Source organism: Phyllostomus hastatus, unplaced genomic scaffold, assembly GCF_019186645.2.
Source record: "Phyllostomus hastatus isolate PE091 unplaced genomic scaffold, TTU_PhHast_1.1 phas_scaffold_1674, whole genome shotgun sequence".
In the NCBI taxonomy this organism is placed as follows: domain Eukaryota; kingdom Metazoa; phylum Chordata; class Mammalia; order Chiroptera; family Phyllostomidae; genus Phyllostomus; species Phyllostomus hastatus.
The window spans coordinates 25,476,236-25,489,314 of NW_025334011.1; the positions used below are offsets into that span (position 1 = coordinate 25,476,236).

At 44.9% G+C, this 13,079-nt stretch overlaps 1 protein-coding gene and 1 pseudogene across 1 annotated transcript in view; one reads left to right on the forward strand and one right to left on the reverse strand.

Annotated features, from left to right (window-relative positions):
• The window catches only part of LOC123831043, a 53,672-nt pseudogene extending 42,674 nt beyond the window's left edge, over positions 1-10,998 (forward strand).
• Positions 1-13,079, reverse strand: part of CCDC3 (coiled-coil domain containing 3) — an 88,095-nt gene that overhangs the window by 59,147 nt on the left and 15,869 nt on the right. The window lies entirely within an intron of this gene.

Sequence of the window (13,079 nt, forward strand, 5' to 3'; positions counted from 1 at the left end):
CCTCTTTGCCTCTGAACATCAGCTAGATTTCCCCTCTTGTTTATCTCTGGTGTCCATCTGTTTCCTTTTACCTCTAATAAAACAACACCAGTCATAAGACTATTTCAGATTGGTATGACATTCTGAGACTTGCCAATGAGCCATTTATTCATCATGATAAACAAATACATATATAGTACTTCCCATATCTTAAGCACTGTTTGAAGAGTTTTGTATGTGTTCACTCATTACACCATATGTTATATCATCTATTCCTCACAATAATCCTATAGGGTTTATTCTGTTGGTTGTTTAAATTTTTCTTCCATTCCTAATAAACCATAATTGTATTAAAGTTTCACCCTTTTCCACGTGATCATTACTTCAGGTGACCTAGGAGGCAGGTCCTTATTGGTCTAAACTAATCAAGGAGACCTGCTAGGTACAGGCATGTTACACACTTCTGGCCAATTACATGTGAGAGAAAATCTGCTCGTTGTGAGGAGGGAGAAGTTCTTCAGGAGAATTTTTTTTATTCCTGTTTTAAAAAGCCACAAAAGAAAAGACTGTCTCCCTCTTCTGAATTTTGTTGGGTCCAGAGTTGATGCCTGGAAATACTGCAGTCTTCTTGCAACCATGAGGGAATCTGGCCTGAGGAGAGAAGCACTACAGAGAGAATGCCAAGCCAAGAGAGTCGCCCAGAGGGGACCCAAGCCCTGATTCTGTGTCTGGAACTGCTAGAGCTTTGGCTTACTTCATGTGATAATACAGTCCTCACTAGGAAATGTATTAAATGTTTTAAATTAGGTGAATCCAGGTTTTTCTCTTACTTGCAGCTAAAGGCATCCTTAATGATATAATGAACTCTACTTCACAGACGAAGAAAGAAAGAGACTAAGAGGGCAAGTGACTTACCTACAATCACACTTAACAAATGTACTAAGAACATGCAGGCATTAGGGTCTAAAGCTTACACATAAAACTTAAAAGAAATGCTAAGAGGACTTCCAAACACCAAACATTTTATAATATATATGTTCATACACTTTTATAATCCCACACACTCTCACATCACAAATAATCTTGAAATATGGTTAGCAAGTTCATCAACTACAGCTCAGTACATATTTCTGATTTCTACTCCCAAAGGTTGTTAGATTTAAAAAAATATGTTTATTGATTTTTAAAGAGGGTGGAGAGAGGGGGAGAGAGAGAGGGAGAGAGAAAGAGAGAGAGAGAGAAAGAGAGAAATATTAGTGTGAGAGAAAAAACATTGATAAGTTGCCACCCATATTCACACTGACCAGGGACTGAACCCATAACCCATAAGCATAGGTATGTGTGTACCCTGATCAGGAATCAACCCTCAAACTTTTGGTGTATGGGGTGATGTTCCAATTAACTGAGCTTCCCCAGCCAAGGTGAGGAAACTGTTAGATTTTGACTTTGCTTGTATGTGAAAGATTACAGGTGTAAGTCACTGAAAGTGTCACAGGTACTTAGACAATTGTTTTTTATCAAACTCCAATGGTTTTGACATTGTTAGTTCATCTTGGTAAAATCAAGTGAGTAGCCATGAGAGTCAAAGTACATAAATATAGTAGTAATTTGCTGTTAACTGCTAGTTTCTTTTCTCATGTGACCACTAGTTCATTAACTTGTGGACACTAGCAGTGTGGGGGTTTCAGCTATGCGGAGATATAATGCAAAACAGAACCCAGAGATGTCTCACCCTCAAGAAGAAGTCTTCATTACTCTACATGAGCTATAAAATGATACGTGGAGAAGGTACACTCCACCCAAATGAGACTCGAAATATAATTCACTTTGGATAAAAAGTCATTGAGTTCTATGAAAGCAAACCAAGAGTTCATTTTTTTTAAAAGTAGCACCAGACTTCTTTTTTTTTTAAGATTTTATTTATTTATTTTTAGAGAGGAAAGGGAGAGAGAAAGAGAGATAAAGAGAGAAACATCAATGTGCGGTTGCTGGCGGCCTGCAACCCAGGCAACTGCCCTGACTGGGAATTGAACCTGTGATGCTTTGGTTTGCAGCCCACACTCAATCCACTGAGCTATGCCAGCCAGGGCAAGAGTTCATTTTTTTGTGACCACACATTGTTAGGTTTCCAGTACAGAAAGGAAATCTATCCAAGTATCTTTACTTATACGTCCTCTTTGCCAACCTCTCCCCAGATGTTCCTAAGGCCATGTCTCAATATATCTGTCACAGTCTATGGACAGGAAACATCTAGGAGTGATGCAAATGGGTTTTAATAAATTCAGAGGCCACAGCATCAGCTCTTAGGGGCTGAGTTCTTTCTAAGCAGTGGTATCTGTGGGGAGAAATTGCCTCCCTTGCCATCTCATTTCTGTGTGGTGGATTCTTCACTAGAGATCTGTTTCTGGTCTCTCCAGGCCCCTCGCTTATACCCCCAGGAATGGGAATGAATCCATATTGGTGGACTGGGAACAGGAACTTGCTTATTCTCACCCTCTCTCCTCATCCTCTTGGGAGCTAAGTGAGCACAGAGAGCTCCCTGCCGAATCTTCTCATCAAAGCTGAAAATGTTCGAGTGTCAGAGTGCAAGGACACGGGCTGTGGTTTTCTGGGGCCACCTGCACCTGCCTGGATGGGCAAGTGCATCAAATCCTAGGTTGGAAACAGCCCTCTCACCTGCAGGTAGGGACCCCGTTTCCCAATACCGTCTTGATTAGATTTTTTTTTAAAAGCACTCTTTGATGCAATTAAATCAGAACCTGGGAGAGGAAGTTGGCGGCTACCTACTGAGCTTGCTGAAATGCCAACACTTTCTAAAAATGGAAAGACTTCACCATACTTTTATGTGTATAATGCTTGATGGCATAGGCAGCACTGACCTATCTTATCTCTTTGAGCTTTTCAACAAACCTAGGGGGAAGGCAAGGTTTGCTATCCCAAATGGACTCTGGCATGGGAACTGAGACCCAGAAGTGTTAAGTGATCTATCCACAATATACAAACCCGTGCAATGTCCCAGATCTCTAGCTGCTGTGCTTCTGTTCATTCTTTCCCTCCCAAGTGCCTCCAATGCTCTGAGTCCAATGACCTGAGTGACTCCCCCAAGGTGGGGCATGATATGGACCCACCCTCTCTCCACCTCCCACAGCACAGCAGTTCTGCCTTGAAAAGGCTGCTTTCAGCTGGACAGCTACATGCAAAACAGTGAAATTCAATCACCAACTTACATCGTACACAAAGATAAATTCAAAGTGGATAAAAGACTTAAATATAACTCATGACACCACAAAAGTCCTAGAGAAGAACACAGGCCATAAAATCTCAGATATTCCATACAGCAATATTTTCATCAATATGTCCCCTAGAGCAAGGGACATAAAAAATAAACAAGTGGGATCTCATAAAAAGCTTTTGCACGGCTAAAGAAAATGGCATTAAAATGAAAAGGGCACCAACCATATGGGAAAACATGTTTGCCAATGATACCTTGGACAAGGGTTTGATCTCTAAAATATATAAAGAACTCACATGACTCTACTCCAAGAAGACCAAAAACCCAACTAAAAAATGGGCAAAGGACTTGAACAGACACTTCTCCAAGGAGGATATACAGAGGGCCCAGAGACATATCAAAAGATGCTCAGCATCACTAGCCATCAGGGAGATGTAAATTAAAACCACAATGAGATACCACTTCACACCAGTCAGAATGGTCATCATAAACAAATCAACAAACAGCAAGTGTTGGAGAGGATGTGGGGTAAAGGGAACCCTAGTGCACTGTTGGTGGGAATGCAGACTGGTGCAGCCACTATGGAAAACAGTAGGGAACTTCCTCAGAAAACTAAAAATGGATCTGCCTTTTGACCCAGCAATTCCACTACTGGGATTATACCCTAAGAATCCTGAAACACCAATTCAGAAGAACCTATGCAGCCCAATGTTCATAGCAGCACAATTCACAATAGCCAAACGCTGGAATCAATCTAAGTGCCCATCAGTAAATGAATGGATCAAAAAACTATGGTACATTTACACGATGGAATATTATGCAGCAGAAAGAAAGAAGGAGCTCCTACCCTTTGCAACAACATGGATGGAATTAGAGAGTATTATGTTAAGTGAAATAAGCCAGGTGGTGAAAGACAAATACTGCATGATCTCACCTATAACTGGAACCTAATCAATAAAACAAACAAGCGAACAAAATATAACCAGAGACATTGAAATTAAGAAAAAACTGACAGTAACCACAGGGAAGGAGGGAGGGGAAAATGGGGGTGGGGAGAGAGGGAAGGGTTTTCAGGAACATCTATAAAGGACACATGGACAAAACCAAAACCAAAGGGGGTAGGATCAAGGTGGGAGGTGGGGATGGCTTGGGCAGGTGGAGTAGTGAGGGGGAAATGGAGACAACTGTACTTGAACAACAATAAAAAATAAATAAAATAAAATAAATTTTTTAAAAAAGAAAAGGCTGCTTTCACACACTACCCAGCCTATCTACTTTGGTGTCATTTAATAAATAGCCTAATTTACTGGAAGCCCCAACTTTAATTTTCTGAGCTTCAGAGGCTTCTGCCAGGCAAAGAAGATAATTATATTGATTCTTTCATTATTGTAATGACTTATTTTTCATTCTTAAGCACCACATCTCTACCCAAATTCGAGACTGTTAAAAGTTCTTTAAAAGTCACTCAACAAACTAATAAACTAAGCAATTATAAAGCACTCTGTAAAGTTAGACAATTCATTAAACCCTTCTACTTCTCAACTTCTCAGTGTCTACAGTTGTAATAGGGAATCGGTCTATTTAGAAGCATAGGGTCGAGTATAAAGGACACATGGATAAAAACTAGGGGTGGGTGGAAATGGGAGGGAGGATGGAAGGGCTGGGTGGGTGGGTTGGGATGGGAGTAAAAGATAGAAAATTGTACTGCAACAACAAGTAAAATAAAATTAAAAAAAAAAAGAAGCATAGGGTCAAGGCTAATTACTCCAACACATAAATCTACCAAGTTATCATATTTTGAAGGGAAGAAGAGTCCTTGAATGTCACCAAGTGCAATCAGACCCCAAGCTGTCTGCTGCCCTCCCTGCCCCTGGGGCCTTGTGGGCTAGTTTACATCATGGAGCAGGGCTCTAAGTCGCTGAGATGGGCAGGAAAAGGGTTATTGTGTTCAGCTGAACCAATGGTTGGGCAGAGAACAAAACTGGCTGGTATCTTTTCTAAAATGAATGAGGACATTTTCTTGCCTTAACTGGCCATGCACTCTGAATACAACTTACACCCAGAGGCCCCCGGATCGCTGGCTCAGAGCACAGCTTCTTTTGTAGAACCCGGTAGGCAGAGATGTGCAAAGGGAGGAGAGAGCACCAGGGGGACCCAGGGAGTCCTCGATGACTTCTTCCTGGCCAAATACAGTGTCCTTTCCATACCTTGAATTTCTTGGCACCACTGCCCTATTCCTTTTGGCTCTCTCTTCATGTGGGTCCCACCACATGGCTCTCCCACCACCATTTCCCATGGCCCCTCTCTGTGCCCTGAGTGTTACCCCTACTCCCACCCCCACCTGCCACAAAACTCCTATGGCTGGTCCTCAGATGGACTCATTCCAGCTTCCAGCTGCAACCATCAGCTCCCAGGCTGGGGGTATTACCTTCTCCCCATCTCTCACCCTCACTGCCTACAGGCTTGTAACCCTCACTGTCAAGTGTCACCTCACACCATCCACAAACCCAGAGCATGCTCACTGTTCTTCCCCAAAGCCTTGAATGCAATCCCTCTCTCCAACCTCACTTGTGATCTTGTTTAGCTTTTGTTGTTTTGCTTTTGACATAATACTCATGGCCACGCAGGCCTAGACTCAAAGAGTGCACAACGTACTTGGGCTTCATTGATACCTCACCTCCAGTTTCTAAAGCTAGACAGAGGCAAGTCCCCCCAGCTTCTGCCATGGGCACAGATCATGCAGTTGACTTCTGCCTTGTTTCCCAGCCTAGCTTCCTGGGTTTCCTGCTGGACTTGAAGCCACATCCCATTCTAAGCTGGAGCCCTGACACCTTCCTAGCTCATTCCAAGTCCCCTTTCACCAGGGTGGGCCAGAAAGCTGGCTCATAGCACTTAGCCCCCAGGTCATGTTCCAGATGCTTTTAAAATGAGGAATCCCAGAAATCAACTTGGCTTGCCATGAGCAGGACAGCAGGGTAAGTAGGCTGATAGAGCAGAAAGAACCCAACTGTGGATGTGGTCAGGCCTGGGTTCAAATCCTATCACCACAACTCACTGACTGTGGGACCAGGTAGGCTTATCCAAACCTGGTTCCTCATCTGTTCAATGAGGACATCACCACCTTACTTATGGAGTTGCAACAAATAAAGGAGGTCCTGGTAGCAGCAGCTACCAGGTATTGAGTCCTTACTACATGCCAGGTGCTTTACTAGGGACCAGGGGGAGACATGAGGACTCTTTTGCTAATAAACAGTCTGAGGGATCATCAGGGAAAGAAGAACAGATGAGACCTGCCCTTGGGGAAGCAAGAGACAAAATATCATAACACAGTGCAAGCCCCTGCCCCAGCCCTGAGTCCTGGTACAGAGCCCACGGCAGCTGCCCGCCCCCAGGGTAAGTCACACAGCTGCAGGGAGGAGGCTCTATAGGGACCAGCCAAGTCCATTCCTGAACAATTTCTAGTAACAGAAAAGGGCACAGAATCAAAAAGCAGCACAAGGCCCAGCCTCTTTCCCGAGTCCTGGGGAATGCCACCAATTCTGGCCTATCTCCACCAGCACTGTCTGCTCAAGAAAAGGTAAGGGGGTCCAACCACCCTCTTGCAATATGGAAGTCTCCTCCACAAGGTCAAAGGCAGCAATCATTTGGTGGGTTCCTAGTGCCAGCAGAAAGGTGTTGCTGCCTCCATGTCAGTGAAGTGTTGAGTTCTCTCCCATTCACTGCACGTTACCTAACTTCTACTATACACACAATCCTTGGAGCCGTGTGGGTTCAGTTCCAGACCATAGCAATAAAACAAGTATTGCAATGAAGTAAATCGTTATCTTTTTGCTGGTGGAGGGTCTTGCCTTCAATCTGTAAAAATGTAGTATCTACAACAAGCAAAAAATGAAGGTGTGCCTGGACTGTAGGCTTCCAGGCACATCTGACTCAGGCCTCATATCCCAAGGCCTCTCGCACATGCCCCCTGCTTCTCCCCAAGGAGCGTGATGGCACCAAACCGGACATCCGAGGCTTTGGATTATTTTTCTTTAGCAGTTAACAACGTCTGTGACCTTAAGTGGGTCACTTACTTCCACATTCTCTTCTGTCACGACACCTATGGTTGTGAAGGTTAAATGAGAAGAGAAATGCAAGTGCCCGAAGAACTAGGCAGCATTCTAGAAAGTTCACAGATGATCAAAGGCATGATCAATAGCCCCTCTAACAGTGGGAGATAAGGGGTGATGAACAGAGCATCCCAAATCTCAAATCTGCTGAAATATACTGGATAGGGAAGGCCTGCTGAGCACGATGAGCAAAATATCATTGCAGGCAGAAAACAGGGCAAGGCTTCCAAACTTCCTCTCTGGAGTTTCCATCTGGGAGACGGGCTGCTTTCTGGGCGTGGCCAAGCTGGCTGGTGGCTGGCGTGTTCCATGAGCAGCATCACCAGCAGAGAACAAGAATAGAACCCTTTGGCGCAGGCCAGAGGTCTGTTTCCACAGCCACCAAAATGACTATCCCCCTGGCAGAGACTGGCCATATTCCCCTCCTCCTGTTTTGCTCTCCCAGTGTGTGTTTACCACTGTTATCTCCACTGGCAGAGGGGATGGAGCTGACTGATGGTAGACTGTTATATTTCAGCGATTTCAACTAAAGGGAATTGGAAAATCCTATATGTGGCCATTTTATCCACCTAACCGCCACCTCATAATACCCTTCAGCTGGTACAGGGAAAGGGGGTAAGTGGATTGGGAATTATGACCTGGCCAGAACAGGAGCTACTGGAAGCAGAGGGTGTGGAGCAGGACAGTGAGCTCCAGTTATGAGTCATGGCAGAACTGTGAGCTGACTATTCTTAGTCAGGAATACCAAAGCCGAGCTGCACCTCCAGGCCAACAGGACCCCACCCCACTTCTAGTCTTTCTAGAAGAAAGGAAGGGTGGATGAGAGGGTCAGAAGGTTCAGCTTTTCCTAGTGGTAGGATCTCCACCCTGAATCCCACGTAAAAGGAATTGGCAGAGTGTTTTATGTGAGATCTCCCTGTTGCCCAGAGAAACCCCATGCATGCCTGAACCTGGGCTCACTTCTGCTCACTTTCCCCTTGCCTGGAGGTCCCAAAGTCAGAAAAGGACACTCTCTTGTCAGCTCCTGCAATGGTAGGAACCAACCACATGGAATGCAAGACCTGACTGCTGCCACATAAATTTTGGGGGACACAGCAGACATTCAGTCTGTGGCAGCAGAAGCCCTTGGCATCCAGCCAGCCTACTTGCCCTGACAGCTCTCTCTGCACAGTGTTCTCTCCACGGCAGCAATCAAGCCCATGCTCTCACCTGGAGGGAGACTCCCACACCCCAAAATGAGATGTTTCATAGTAGCACACCAGGCATTTGACCCTCCATGCCCACCCTCTGGGGTTCAAGATTTAAAGAGATGTCCAGGCTGGCCAGGAAGGTGTGTGGAAGGGGAAGAGGAGACGTGACCCAAGGGCAAGGCTGGGGCCTTGCTCTGGCAACTCACTGGCCCCCTGAAATGACCATGTCTCTGTTATACTCGGGCAGTAGGCGCCACAAAGCAAGGTGGCAGGAAAGGACCTGGAAAGCCTCTTGGAGAAAATGATGCAAAATGTTTTTTATCCAGAAAGTGAGAAAAGAAACCAGAAGCAAAGTCACAAGATTGAATGAGCTGGGACTCAGGGACCTATAGTGAATCTCTGGTCACAGATGGACAGGCCTGATGCACCGTTGGCTGCAGAAGGTGGTCATGAGGCCGGCACTCCCACTGGCTCAGCCTCCCACTGCTGTCCTCAGGACTGTTTGCCATGGATTTTTTAAATTTAGAGAATACACCAGATACCACTCTTAGAAAACCCAGGGGAAATTATGAAGAAATGCTTTAATTATTGAAACCACAGTTGAAATCAAGGCTACACCCGGATCATGGAGCCCAGCGAAGTGTGGAAGAGTGTCCCAGCCACGACAGTCTAACTGGCATGCCAGATGCTCACATAGAACATCTATGTGATGTTCCACAGGGCCTCTGGCCTGTAGGAAAGGCTACGCAGATATGGTCAAAATGCGGGGTGACTGAGGCGTTGCTGTCAATCAGCTGGACTCAGTGCAGAAGGACCAGCTCAGGGTGTTACCATGGGAATGGAATTCAAAGTGCCTAATCAATTTGGTATGAGTATGTGTTCTCAATCGGCAAAGTCCTTAAAAGAAAAGGGTAGTAAAATCCTTAAAAGAAAAGGGTAGTAAAGGGTCAAGGTCAGGTTGTCTCTGACCTGGAGGTGGCATCTGTCCTATTTAAAGCTGAATGCAATATCCATGCATCTCTTGTTGCGCGTGGGTCACTGGCCAGCAGTGACCATGGAACGCTGTGGATGGCTCGCCGAAACACACGCGAGAAAGAACAACACATGCACAGAGACAAACTAGTTTCTGTGGGGAAGTAGGGACAGAATGGCCACCCCCCCCTAGTGGGGAGCGCGCTGATTTACCGTCCGTACCTGCTTTTATTAGGCTCATTTTGCATAATAATTCAGGTAAAGTACAGTACTCATTAGGGGAAGTAAGGAACTATAGAAAACAAAGAACTCTGCCCGTCTATTGAGTTGGGGTCAAAGAGCTGTAAGACTGAGGAACAAACTAACTTCCTCCTAAGACCCTTCTCATTCAACTGAGAGCATTCTAAACAAAGAAGGTTTCACAGTAATTTACATGTTCTTTCTTAGGCCTGATCACCCGGGAAATCCGCACTTCTCAGTACCTAGCCACACCACCCTGTCATTGTTTCAGGCTTAGGTGGAGCAAGGGAACTAAGGCTACTGAGAGATAAGGAGATTTTCTTCCAGACGCTGAGAACTCAGGCTATGTCAGAGCCAAGGAGCGAGGGTCCATCACCCCCTTTTGCTGCAGCCCCCCCCAAGTCCTTCTTTTGGGGGGGCCTCCCAAAGTGATCGTGCCTGGCTTAGGTCGTTCCCCCCATGGGGAATCTTACCCGTCTTTGGCTAACCGACCAAGCTTTTTGGGGGTTCATTCATGAATAAAGCAGCAGAAGCAGCATTCCTGCCAGGGAGATAAGCTTTTGTCTCCTTGCTGGCTTACAGTTCCAAGGGCGTTCCCTTAGCCTTAGCTAGGCGGGGGTTTCAGCCTCTGATACCAGTCAGGGCGGTTCCCAACATCTCTTCTCTGGGAGTCCAAGTGAGGACTTCCTCAGCAACTAAGCACTTCCCACCGATAAAACAGTCAGCTCCCTTAAGCCACAAGCACCGAGGAAATGAGGTCCCAACCACCCGTCTCTTAGCTGATTCATTATCTGTTCACCAATTGGCTGCTCTGCAAGAGATGCTCTACCTGGCTACTGTTATGGAACAAGAAATTGAAAGACAATGTTGTCAATCACACACGGATGAAGAAGGATTTTCTCCTCTGATGTGGGCTGCAGCACACAGTTGAATTGCTGTGATAGAGTTTTCACTTCAGAACAGTGCTGATCCCCAGCTTTCAGGAAAAGGTACAGAGACCGCAGGGCCTCTGGCCTGTAGGAAAGGCTACGCAGATATGGTCAAAATGCTGGGTGACTGAGGCGTTGCTGTCAATGCATGTGATGGGAACAGAGGCACAACTTAGCTTTATGCTGCACGTGGAAATCATGCAAAATGTGTAAAAATGCTCTTAGAAAATGGAGCTGACCCAACCATTGAAACCAACTCAGAATGTAATTCTATAGATTTAGCTGCAGTCCTGCACTTCGGAAGTGTTCAGTAGGTTGTTGAGTCACATTATCAAAGCTGTTTCTAAATACCAAGCAGTCGCCAGTCTTCAGAAAGTGCTGTCTGCCCTTCCATTTACTTTTTGGCCCTTACAAACAATTGTTTTGTTTACTTATAATTTTTAGCTCAGTTGTAGTTGGAATATTTACTGATTTTTAGTAAGTTTTAATAAATATTCCTCTGAGTAATTCATTGGTTTATAATAGAATTACTGGTGATGCATTTTAAATAAATGTGTTTTATGCCATATTTAAAACTATAAATTAATGTTTTATGGCATGTAAATTTTTATGGTACAGATAGTTATCTGTCTTTGTATCAAGTGTTGTGACTTAACATCTTCCAGAAATTATTCTACCCTATTCATCTTTACCCTCGCATTAACTCATTGACTTGATATGGGGTTTGCTATAAATTCATAGAAAAAAATTGTTATTAAGCTAAAATTGCACAGTGTGATTGTTTATAAAGTATTATAAATAAACAAAGTACATGTTCTGTTCAAAAAATAAGAGGTGTCCACCTGGGACCCAAATTTCTTGATCTGAAAGCTCTACCCCCCACACACCATTCTGAGATGGCAATTTAATGGGCCCAAATGCAAATACCAAATGCATTTGGGAATCTACCAAATTATAGAGCTCCCATTCACCAGCTGGCCCCTTCTTACTCTGTGCCAAGACTTTGCATGAATATCTCATTTAAATCTCGAAATAAACATGTGAAAATATTTCAGTTTTATAGAAAAAGCGGAGGCTCAGTGAAGCTGAATGACTTGCCCACAGTCACAGAACCCGTCTGCAGCGGCGCTGGGTCACAGCCACAAGGCCTGCTCTGATCCAATGGCATCCCCACTTTTAAGTGTCCACAGGAGGGTAAGCAGTGCCTTCTCCATTTTTTTCTGGGCAATCCTGAATGCCTGCCCAACCAGCATTGATAACTGCTTCTCAGGGGAAGAGAGCAAACCAACCACCCCACTCGAGTCAGTAGCTGACGGCAGTGCTGACCATGAGCACCTAAGGCTCATTTCCCGGGCAGGTCTCTGCAGGAAGCAGACATTCCAGCCACAAGAGAAACCTGCAACAGGAATTGGCTGAAGGGAGAAGAAACCACCTTCACTGGAGGGTTTCAGCTAATTGGTATTTATAAGCAGCACAAAATCCAAGCCTCCGCAAGGCCTTTCCAATAAGGTTCTATAAGCAGTTTCCAAACACTGGGAAAGACTTTTTGCTGACTCCTTCAGCCTTAGTAATATTTCATCTTTGACAAACACGTATTAAGTTCCTGTTGTTTGTGCAAAAGAACTGGATTTAAAAGATAGGGAGCCTTTTCATTAGTAGCTTATGACCTAGCTATAGACAGATAAATACTCATGAAAGACACACCTGGAGTACATGTGGGTATAATCTGACTTAGACAGCAGGACGGAGGAAGGGACTCAGCCTGGGCTCTGCATGACTGGTGTCAGCTTTATGGCTTGAGCCATTCAATGCATCATCCAGAGAAGAAAAGCTATTTTCTGCCTCTTGCTTGAGTGGTCTGTTGCACTCACATTTTTTAGAATTAAGGGATCAAAAGCTTTAAAATGCACATGTTTATAAATAATGCCATTACTACTCCTCACCACTTTAACTTGAATTATTCCCTAGGATCAGTTTCAACTGTCCCACAGAGCCTTGGGGTGAGTGGCATGGCACAGATCAGCAGAAGTCTGTGCAGCCTGGTGAACGTGGCACTGAGCAGTGGCCAGGCGCGGGGCATCAAGCAGGTGGACAGCCTGGGGCCTGCTGGGAGAACCCAGAGCAGGAAAACAAGACAGAAAGATGGACAGACAAACAGCGCAGAGAGACCACACTGGTGTCCAGACACAACTACAAATGTTTCCCAGAAAACAGGAATTGATACTTCTCTCCAGCCATAGAGCAAGGAAATAGAAAAAGGACCCTCTCCTCAGGTCAAATAAATAGAAATAACAAAGAAAGCACCCACAGAATTACCACCCAATACTATGCAAGAATGCCCTTCCCTTCCTTTGTGTGTATGCATGCACACATAATTGCAGGTATGTGTTGGTTCACTGCCTTTGACTTTCAGTATGACAGTTTTCCT